This window comes from Pseudochaenichthys georgianus, chromosome 21 (genome assembly GCF_902827115.2).
Source record: "Pseudochaenichthys georgianus chromosome 21, fPseGeo1.2, whole genome shotgun sequence".
NCBI lineage: Eukaryota > Metazoa > Chordata > Actinopteri > Perciformes > Channichthyidae > Pseudochaenichthys > Pseudochaenichthys georgianus.
The window spans coordinates 20,173,481-20,184,141 of record NC_047523.1 but is presented as its reverse complement, the minus strand read 5'-3'; positions in this window follow the sequence as shown (position 1 = coordinate 20,184,141).

Genomic DNA, 10,661 nt, shown 5'->3' with positions numbered 1-10,661 from the left:
CACAAAACACACACCCTAACTAACCACTGTAGCAGAACTAGCGCAGAGCTACACAGAACTGACACAGAACGTAAGGAGAGCACCGAGATGTCTGACACAGATTCAGACCTCTCCTGTCTAACTGAGATGCACACACTCTTGTAAGAGTCCCCGGAAGGTTTACGTTTACTTACAACAGACATAAGGAGAAGAAACACGTACAGAGCTCACACACACACACACACACACACACACACACACACACACACACACACACACACACACACACACACACACACACACACACACACACACACACACACACACACACACACACACACACACACACACACACACACACACACACACACACACACACACACACACACACACACACACACACACACACACACACACACACAGAGACATAAATAAATTAACATATTACAACAAGCAACACTCAACTACTAGTGATGAAAATGGATCAACTTTGTGAATTGATGCCTGACAATGTCCTTGGTCATCTTCTCTGTCTCACGTCTGGCTAAGTGGTGCATCCTTACTTTACATTATGGAGGATGCCATTTTCACCAGTACAGTACTGTTGTCCTCAACAGTGGTTTCGAACATGTGGAAATACAACTCTGGGAACAAGACTTTGTCTGCACTGTACATCAGCACTTGATTTGTGATGGCTGATGTTAAACCATGTCCCTGGGAGAGCTTGCCAGAGGTTGTTCTCAAAATCCATTGAAAGCAACGCTCCGACTCCATGCAAACAGCAATTATCCCAGGTGATGGTTTTTGCAAACCTCCTCGAGTCTTCAGGAGGACAAAGGGATGCACGGTGGTTTCTGAGGTCAACACTTCAGCACAAGGCATGCAGTTGTGCTTTTGCTTGATATTTTTGACAACAAAGCCAGCAATGTAGTTGATGGCGGCTTCCTTGTACTCAGAAACAGCATCAACATTTGGGCATAGGTGGTAATCATGCTCTGACTCTGCATGCTCAACAGGCTTCAAGTCATACCTGCGCAAGGTGTTAGCTGCTGCAGGTGTCGCCCCCAAGATGGATGTGTTATTGCGGAGGATGCAATTGCCTGTTCCAGTCCTCACTTGCAACTTCACTAGAAGACACTTGTATGCAGCTGTGAACTGTCTTGCAGTAGGGTTGTTGTTAAATCCACCACGTGCTCTGACAGCCGAAAAGAACAGCTCAAGGTGATCTTGGCTCAGCTTATAAGTGAGAAGGTAACGGCACTGGGCATTTGGCTTACACACAGCTTCCTGGAAAACATTCCATACACTTATGCACCTGGCAATGAAACCAACCACACAGGTTTTCTGTTTTCCAGCATGCACTGGTATGCCTTTCTCATCTTTCAGTTCGAAGAGAGACTTTTGTGCCTTCAGCAGGATTTTTTCTGCACGCTCTTTGTTGTATGTCCTCATAGGTGCTTTGTACCCTTTCCCTAGGGGATTCCTGCTGTTCAGGACATCGAAGGCAGCATCAATAGTTCTCAGGAACTCAACCGTCTCTTCACATCCTCTGAACTGTGGTAGATGGAGCTGTGTGTTGCAATACTCCAAAGCATCTGCCACACTGCTGCTGAAAACCTGGGTTGCAAGCTTAACCTTCATTTTCAGTTTTTCCCACCGTATATGTGCCATTTTCAACTTGTTTCCAAGTCGCAGTCCCTGTGCCTCCTGAAGTTTGTTCAGCTCTTGTAGAAATTTCCAACTGATTTTTCCTGTTGGAGTTTGCAACGTACTTCGATCAGCCAATGTATTTCGGATTACCATGAGCATGTGGCACACATCAAGTACTGCATGGATTGTGTCTGAGGGATCAGCTGGATGTGGAAATGATGGCTTCATGTTAAGTACATCCATGTTTGCTCCAAGGCAGGGGTTCTCAAAGTGCGGCCCGCGGGCCAATGGCGGCCCTCGGAAATGTTTCTGGCAGCCCGCGATAGTTAATGTGACACGCTGAAATGCATGCGTTATATTTTAATCCTCCATGGTTGTATCTAGTAAGAATTAGAATGGAATTTAAGAATGGTAAAACTGCGCCCCCTGGGTTGTCATTCCTAAATTATGAATGACAGCTTGTGGAAAGTTTGCTAGACTACTGGCTGCATGGCAACTAGGCATCTCGCGAGTTGCGGTAATTGGTTAGTACAATAAAGAAAGGATTTGTTTTGGAATTATTTTGTGTTCCGTTTTCTCTTGGGCGGCCCTCAATCCAATATTGGGTACCTACATTGGCCCTCACTCATCAAAACTTTGAGAACCCCTGCTCCAAGGGCTCTCAACATTACAAAGTGGCATGATGGACCATCACATGTCAATGACAATACACGAGCTCCGATGGCATGGAGTCGTAGAAGGCACTCCTTGATGATATTAGCGCGCTCTTCTCCTGTCAATCCATCAATTAAGAAGTATGCTACTGGGATCTTCCATTAATCGTCAATAGCAATCATAAGGACCAAGGCATCTTTGGCTGGTGGTAAACTGTCATCGACGATGCCACAGCCTAGGTCCACGTATCCATGGAATTTCCGAGCAGCATATTCCACATGCTTACGTATTGACACCATTATGAGAGCACACAAGGTTTCCTTTCTTCGACACGAGACTTGATGGCAGAAAAGGTTGGTTGTGTGCATCCAGAATCTGCAGAGATTTTGCTGTACCACGACCGGATGGTTTCGGGATGTGGCAAAACAAGGTCAAAGCATTCACGCACATAAGCATAAGCTTTAGCGGAATAAAAATGCAGAGTCATTACGAATGAACGCAATTCCTCTGACACTTTTTGCTTTTTCCTCTGTTTAACTCTGATGAGTATTTCTTTTGGCACTCCACTAAAACAGGCTTCCAGCATCTCGGCACAACCTGTGGAGATGAGCATTTTCTGCTTCAGCTCACTGATAACCTCAGTTAAACAGTTCATTTGTATTTTTAAACGTGTGGTCTCGTTTTTCTAATTTGAGTTTTTTGCAACAATTTACCAATTTTTTACCCATTTGGTTTATTTTAACACCTAATTTGCGCTTCAGCTTATTGGGAGATGCAAAATAACTGTGGTCAGCAGTGGTTGAAATGATGTTGTGATTTGCAGTGTTTTGTGCATGTGAATCCTCAACACACGGTTCCAGTGTCTCATCATTGTGATGAAGGATTACATCTGACACAAAATGTATTTCCTCATGCACCTCCTCCATCACAATGTTGTCATTATCGTCCGATAACTCTCTGACACTTGCACCTTGTATTGTAGTCTCATTGGTGGTGCGGTGCTTTAATTTATGGTAAGTGTGGTCAGCAGAGGCCGAAATGCTGTCACTCACTTCAAAATGTTGTACCTTTGTGACCTCAACACAATGTTCATCATCATTGTGATGAAAGATTACATCTGACAACAAATGTGTGTCATTGTGCACTTCCTCCATCACAATGTTGTCATTAACCTCTGATATGCAAACAGTGTCACTTACCTTCGGGGCCATACTCATCACCTGTGTCCTGGATGTTGTGTGGACGCAGGCATGGGGGCGGGGAGGGGGGTGCTGAGGGCGCTGCAGCACCCCCTAGCGGCGGGCAGGGGGTGCGGAGCTCCCCTGTCTGAATTATTATTTGACGGTTATTGCTGCTCCCGCTGTGCATAATCTGTGTAATATGTAGCCAATAAATTCCACATTGTTAGCTACAATTCTGTAGCCCCGGACAATTCTACCTCAATAATATAATACATTAACCGTGCTTTACGTGAACCTCATCATGACATTAGAGAGGACGGTAGGACTGTAATTTCCAGTGTTCAGTGAATGCAACAGAGGCAAGATACCAGACCAATCAGAGAGTTGCATGGAAATAAAAGTGTGCTTGTGTCATTCAAGCTCGGCTCTGTGTGTGTGTGTGTGTGTGTGTGTGTGTGTGTGTGTGTGTGTGTGTGTGTGTGTGTGTGTGTGTGTGTGTGTGTGTGTGTGCGCGTGTTGTAAGGAAATATTTGTATGTATTCATGTTAGCAAAATATGAATAAGCTTAAAAGGGGAAATGATTTGTGTAGAAAACAGTGAATATAAGACATTGAGCTGTCTGAGTGGAAAAGTACAGTACGGTGTTAAAGTCCAAACTGCTGAGGAGCCTCAGTGGAAATATACGGTGTCAATACTGTGTGGTACAAAAACGCGGGGTCAACCAGATTAAGAACAGAGGCATCCTGTTATGTCCAAACTGATAAGCCAAAAGGTTGCAGAACTCATTATTCTCACACTAAATCACCCACCAAGCAGGCGCAACAGTTCACAAGGGCAGTCTTGTGAGTGAAACTTAGGAAGTGAGGTGTTGGAGATATTTGGGCACCCAAAGGCCAAAGGTCTGGAAGGGAGGTTCAGATAACTCCCCCCATTGTTAGCAATGTATAAAAGACAGGAACCAGTCTGTGTTCAGTCTCTCTTTCCTCTGGCTGGCTCACGTGAGTATCAGGTAAATGTGGGATCCCACAGATCTGTATTTATTTTGTACTGTATTTGATTGTATTGCATTGTCATATTACCATTAAAGTGGATTATTGTTGAACGGTTAATTGTATGCTCTGGATTCCTTCCTGTAAGAATAACCAGCTTGTTTAGGGACGCGCGGAGATTTGAAAAAGCGGACCAGTTGTCCATTCAAATTTCTAACAAATGGTGATCCGACGTGCCAGATGAACAGGGCTGTGGAGGGATTCAGACGACCGGAATGGGTCGGGAACAAACACTTCGTCTCAGACAATAAGCAGGGCCCTGCAACTACAAATAAGGTAAAAAACCAGATTGTCTGTAGGCGTTTCACAGTGTTTTTGAAGTTTAAATGGAATATACAATGCATATTTTACTATGTTAGGAAAGTTATATAAAACACGTGAACGTTGATCGCAAGGTAGACAGAGAGTCCTGCGTGACGAGACATAGAGCAGTTTAACGTGGACCTCAGGTAGTTTATTCCTGAGTGGCGTGGAAACGGTGCAGTTTGTGGGTGGCGAGGTGAAATTCCTGCACGACAAGACCTGGAAACTCGATAATTTAGATCGAGTCACCGTTTAAAACTGGGGTTAAATAGCAGACTAAGGCCAAAAGCTAAGTGCCAGCGGACTGCTATATGTTCAATTCTTGGGAGAGAAAGCAAACGTCACTGAAATTGTGACGGGACCGGCTCTCGTTTCCCTTGTCTGTAAAAATTAATTTGAAAAGCAAACGTGTGATAAAGGGTTCGCTAAAACCTGGGTGTTTAAGCCCCATGGAATGGTCACATTCCTTATGAGTGTTGAAGCACCGTTCAAGGTTTGGTCTGCCTGTTGAAATAAACATCACATTATCAAGCTGGACAAACTGTACGGGGAATAAATCTGTGTGATTTTTACCTAAACTACTTGTGTGAGTGATTGACAATGCACTCAGAAGAGCGAAGCTCATTTGTGCTCTGCTGCTGCCATCTAGTGGCTGAAAGGGGGGGAAGCACGTTGACGACGACAATAGACAAGTGGACACATATTAAGTCAGATAAATAAAAGCGAAGTCAATATGGAACATCAGAAAAGTAAAGAAAATTCTGAAATTCCAGGGAGGTACCGGGAGCAATGGGAACAGATTAAGGGATTGATTTGAAGTGGAATCAAACAGGGAGCTAAAGAAAAGGCTTGTATACTTAAATAAATAAGAAACATTGCATAGTGAATTTCATACTATTCGACATTAACTGATCAATTTACTACACATAAAAAGATGAGAATTTGTTAAAACATTAGATAACGAACTCACTGTGAGAAATATATATTGTAATGTTATTTAGGAGTTGTATTGGTCTGTTTCTTGATTGTTCTGTCTGTAGGTTGTCATTGTTGATTAGTAAAGACCTTGTTTTATGTTGGTAAATGTAATGGTACAAGAGCAAGCTATTCATCACAATTGTATTTTTAGGTTATGAATAAAACAAAAAGTAGTAGCCTAAGTGATAAGCAGAAGGGTTTTTGAACGCTTGTCAGTATATGACAGGGGTGCTTATGCCCGCTTCGGTTTTCAATGTGCGCCATCACGTTAAAACAGTGGATTGGTGGCATTTTCAGTTCATTGCTTGCTTCCACACGCCTTCCCCCTCCTTGTCTCTTTCACGACTTTAGTTAATGCATTAGAACGATTGTTAACTTGCCGTGTTTCTAGAAATCGAACTCACTGTTCCGAAACGGCCTTTCAAAATAAAAGCCAAAGGCCGCTGTTCGCCAGAGATGCCTTCACAATAAAACAGTAATTAGCTTAACAATATATTTAACTTATATTACGTCCTTAAATATTGATTTTAATTCATTACAGATCTAACCTGCTTGTAACACAACTTAGATAAACAATTTCAAAAAGAATAGAATAAGCAAGTGGTTAAAGGGGGTTTCCTGTCTGGCTCATTTGATTTAGAACTGAAGTAAGGAAGAATAGTGTTTTATGAGAACTGTCATTCCTCATGGTTTCTAAAGATAAAAAAGAGATTTTACAATGTGGTTTTACTACTTTTAATGGAGTAAAGAATCTGGGTAGACTACTGCCATTGATTTGTTTTAACATTCACATGTTTCAGCATTCCTGACAATATAGACACTCAGCCGTTTTATTTTGTAACCCGTTGGGAGAGAGATTTAAATTGAGTTTTTCTCAGTAGCTGGAATGTGATTACAGCAGCATTGGATAGTTCTGCACCACCTTTTGGGTTCTCTGAATCAGTGTGTTGGTGAAGAGTTGCTCACTGCGAACAGAAGAAGTGTGCAAAGAACGCATCTCTGAGGAGATATTGACATTATGCTTGTGCCTCGTTGTCAAGGCAACAGTGGTGTGAAGAGGTACTGTGGTTTTGGGGGATTTCTGCCGTACAGAGGACAATGTGTGTCGGCCAAGTGATTCCTTCCCTCATCTCAAAGCCAGGGAGAGTTTCCTTGGAGCCCACTGACCAGGGCCGGTCCTAGCTTTTTTGGGGACCCTGCCACTGACTACAGCTGCAGAGGACAACGTGTGTCTGCTGATTGTAGCACATTGATCCAGAGGTTCCTTCCCCCTCAGGACATCCCAGTGCAAGAGTTTCATTGATCCTATTGACTACAGCTGCAGAGGACAACGCATCACTGACTGTGCTCATTATGACAAGATCTTGAGACATGCTTGTCTCAGATTGTTCTGGAGGAATGATGCAATGATTTTACAGCATAATTGTGCAAGAGTTTCCCGGTTGGTGGTGTAGAAACCTTAATGCTTAGTGTTTAGATAGGAGGCTGCTTGTTTATAGGATGGTCTGGAATGCTGAAAAGGTTAAAGTTTAATATTCTTGGTTAGCAAACAAGACATCTGATTATTATTTCACACATAATAGTCTTGTTATAGAAACTAGCTATGGGTAAAACGTGTGGTTGTTATACCATTGTTATCATGAACAAAAGGTAAATAAGGAAATAGTATCTGCGTAAAGATGAATGGATTACATATCCTAGAGGGGATTAGTTATTGTGAATACTCCACAAGGTATCTACTAATGTATTGTAAAGAACTTGAATTGACTTGATAAATAAGTGAAGATAAGAAGATGTATTGACCATAAATTAGTCAATTGGTAAATAAAAAATAGCGGAAAAGAGGAGAACTATTAAAGTGAAGTGGAGAATCTAAAACACACTGATAGGAAAGGGGGGGGGGGGGGCGTGAAGGAAGTATGCACTGGACTTTTTATTCGTGTGTGAATTTGGTAGTGTTTTAATTTGTTACAGTAGGGAGTAATTGTTGCATGTTCGGACACCCAGAGTTCCACGCACTGTTAAAGAAGGTAACATTGTTCTTTAAGTGCACCAGAATTGAAGATACATTGATAGAATGAGTTATGGAATACATTGCAGACCTTTACAGATCCTAGTAATGTTTTGACACAAGATAATAGTGATGTACATACGTTTCTGAAATAGATCTATTAGTCATTTTAATACTAATTAGGTGTAAATGAATTGCAGTAATAGTAGTAGTACAATAAGGAAGTGACATTTGTTGGCTAACACTTTTCAGGGAATTTGGGAAACCGCTGTTCCAATGAAAAGTTAGAGATATCTTGAACATTATAGTTGTAATTGTGAATTAATAAATGATGGCGCTCCATATATACAGATTTTTATAGACGGAGGATGCTGGCCTGTGCTGGAACATCTCTGCAGGGCACGACACATGGCCAAAAACACTGAGACCAACTGACCTTTAACCCTGACCGACAGGGTAACTTGGGAAGGCACTCTCAATGACTGACTCTGAGGTGTACCTGACCAAACCTGACTTTACAACCTGACAGTGTGAGTGCGAGTGTGTGTATATCTGCACCTGATCAGTGCAACTACATGATTTAAAACGATGACTAATCAAGCATGTTTTGGACTAACACATTATTTTTGTGTGATAATAATGTGTGAAATGGGAGGTTTCCTCAACATTCCACAAAAGGGGAAACCGCCCACATGTGACCCGTTTCTAATCTGCTTGATGATATTTCACTCCCACAGGAGGTCGCGGTTTGCAGAATGTGAAACTCAAACTAAAACATGAAGATTCTGTTTCTTTTAGGACTGAAAGATGGAGAGAAACACTTACTGGAGTGTTTACTGTGGAAATGATGGATGTACATTTGGGAAAAATGTTGGGTATTGTCTTATAATCCATTATGACCTGAAGGTTTTCTTCCCATACAGGTTTTGTTTACACATGAGTTAATGTGTAAAAAAGGGGGAGTGTAAACTTCACAATGTACATTTTTCATTTAGGGACTGAAAGGAACCAGCTGCCCCAACTCGGATGTTCAATCTGACCATTGATTGACAGTTTTAGAATTGACCTGCTCCATATCTGGGGATAAGATACTGTTTTATGAATGTTGACATGTCTATAATATTGATTGAGTTATAGCAGGTAACACAGATAAAGAATCAGTGGCCAAGGGGCTACTGTGAGAGATGTAAGTCCAGAATGGAATACTGAAGAAGCTGACCTGTGAGTAATGTTTCAATAAGTAACTGAGGTTTGAAATGTAGAAAGAACATATTTACAGTTAAGATAAAACATAGTAATGTGATGAGACACAATTTAATTTAGACAACATCATGTAACTAGTCTGGTAAAGAAGTAAAAGCCATAGACGTTATTGTTTAGGTCATTATGGGGATATACATTTCATCTACATTTATAATAGAAAGACATTTGAGGACAGTTTGTTTAAATTCTGTATTTATTCTTTCAGCGGGATAATATCTAAGCGCTGACGGGTAGAAGCAGTATCACCAGGAAGCCATTCACTTTGTCAGTATCGTGATTTTGGTTGTTTTTGAATCCATAACATTAGTGTGTTTCTTTACCAGAAACATTAGCAGTTCAAATCATATTTAGATTTTTAATGGGATCTCAAGGATTTCATTTAGAAATAAACACAGATGCTTGTCAGAAATTCAGAGCTATTGAAATATGTTATTTAGTTTACCTAAAGATGTTGGGGTTCTTATTTAGTTGGCACAGTCCAAGTATTAAGATTCTGAAGCTGCACAATTAATTTAGAAAACCTGTTCACAGACATCTGTTGTTTTAAGACACCCCACCAACAGGCTCCAAGTGGCCACGCAGTGGTGGGTCAAACGGCTGAGGGCCCCAGAGCCCGGAGCGTAGGCATGAGGGATTTTGTATCAGATTTCTCCACACAGGTTGTTGACGCCAAAAGGGGGACCCGAGACACAGGAGGCTGAAGGTCATCGGGACAAGGTGGATCAACCCCAGGTGCTCCGGCCCCGACCGAGTGACCCAGCGGATCTCTCAGGCCGTCCGCATAGGAGGAAAGGGGGACAGCCCGTACCACGGGAGCCAGTGTGCGACGGGGAAACCACCTGCTAGGTCGTGTGGGCTATTCCTTTGGGGGGGGGGGGGGCAGGCAGGCAGGCAGGCGGGCTGATGAATCACCACCAGGAGACTGCTTCTTAGCACTCAGCTGCCCCCTCATGGTTCCTTCACTGCCATGGGAAGTGATGTTCTGTTCCTTCACGATTTCAAATACTTTGGATCTCAGTTTCTGATGATATTGGAGAGGAATGACAATAGTTATGTTTCAAGATGCCTTGTGTAAGTTTATCTCTGGAGACGGAGATAAAAAGGGGGAATTGTAAGGAAATATTTGTATGTATTCATGTTAGCAAAATATGAATAAGCTTAAAAGGGGAAATGATTTGTGTAGAAAACAGTGAATATAAGACATTGAGCTGTCTGAGTGGAAAGTACAGTACGGTGTTAAAGTCCAAACTGCTGAGGAGCCTCAGTGGAAATATACGGTGTCAATACTGTGTGGTACAAAAACGCGGGGTCAACCAGATTAAGAACAGAGGCATCCTGTTATGTCCAAACTGATAAGCCAAAAGGTTGCAGAACTCATTATTCTCACACTAAATCACCCACCAAGCAGGCGCAACAGTTCACAAGGGCAGTCTTGTGAGTGAAACTTAGGAAGTGAGGTGTTGGAGATATTTGGGCACCCAAAGGCCAAAGGTCTGGAAGGGAGGTTCAGATAACTCCCCCCATTGTTAGCAATGTATAAAAGACAGGAACCAGTCTGTGTTCAGTCTCTCTTTCCTCTGGCTGGCTCACGTG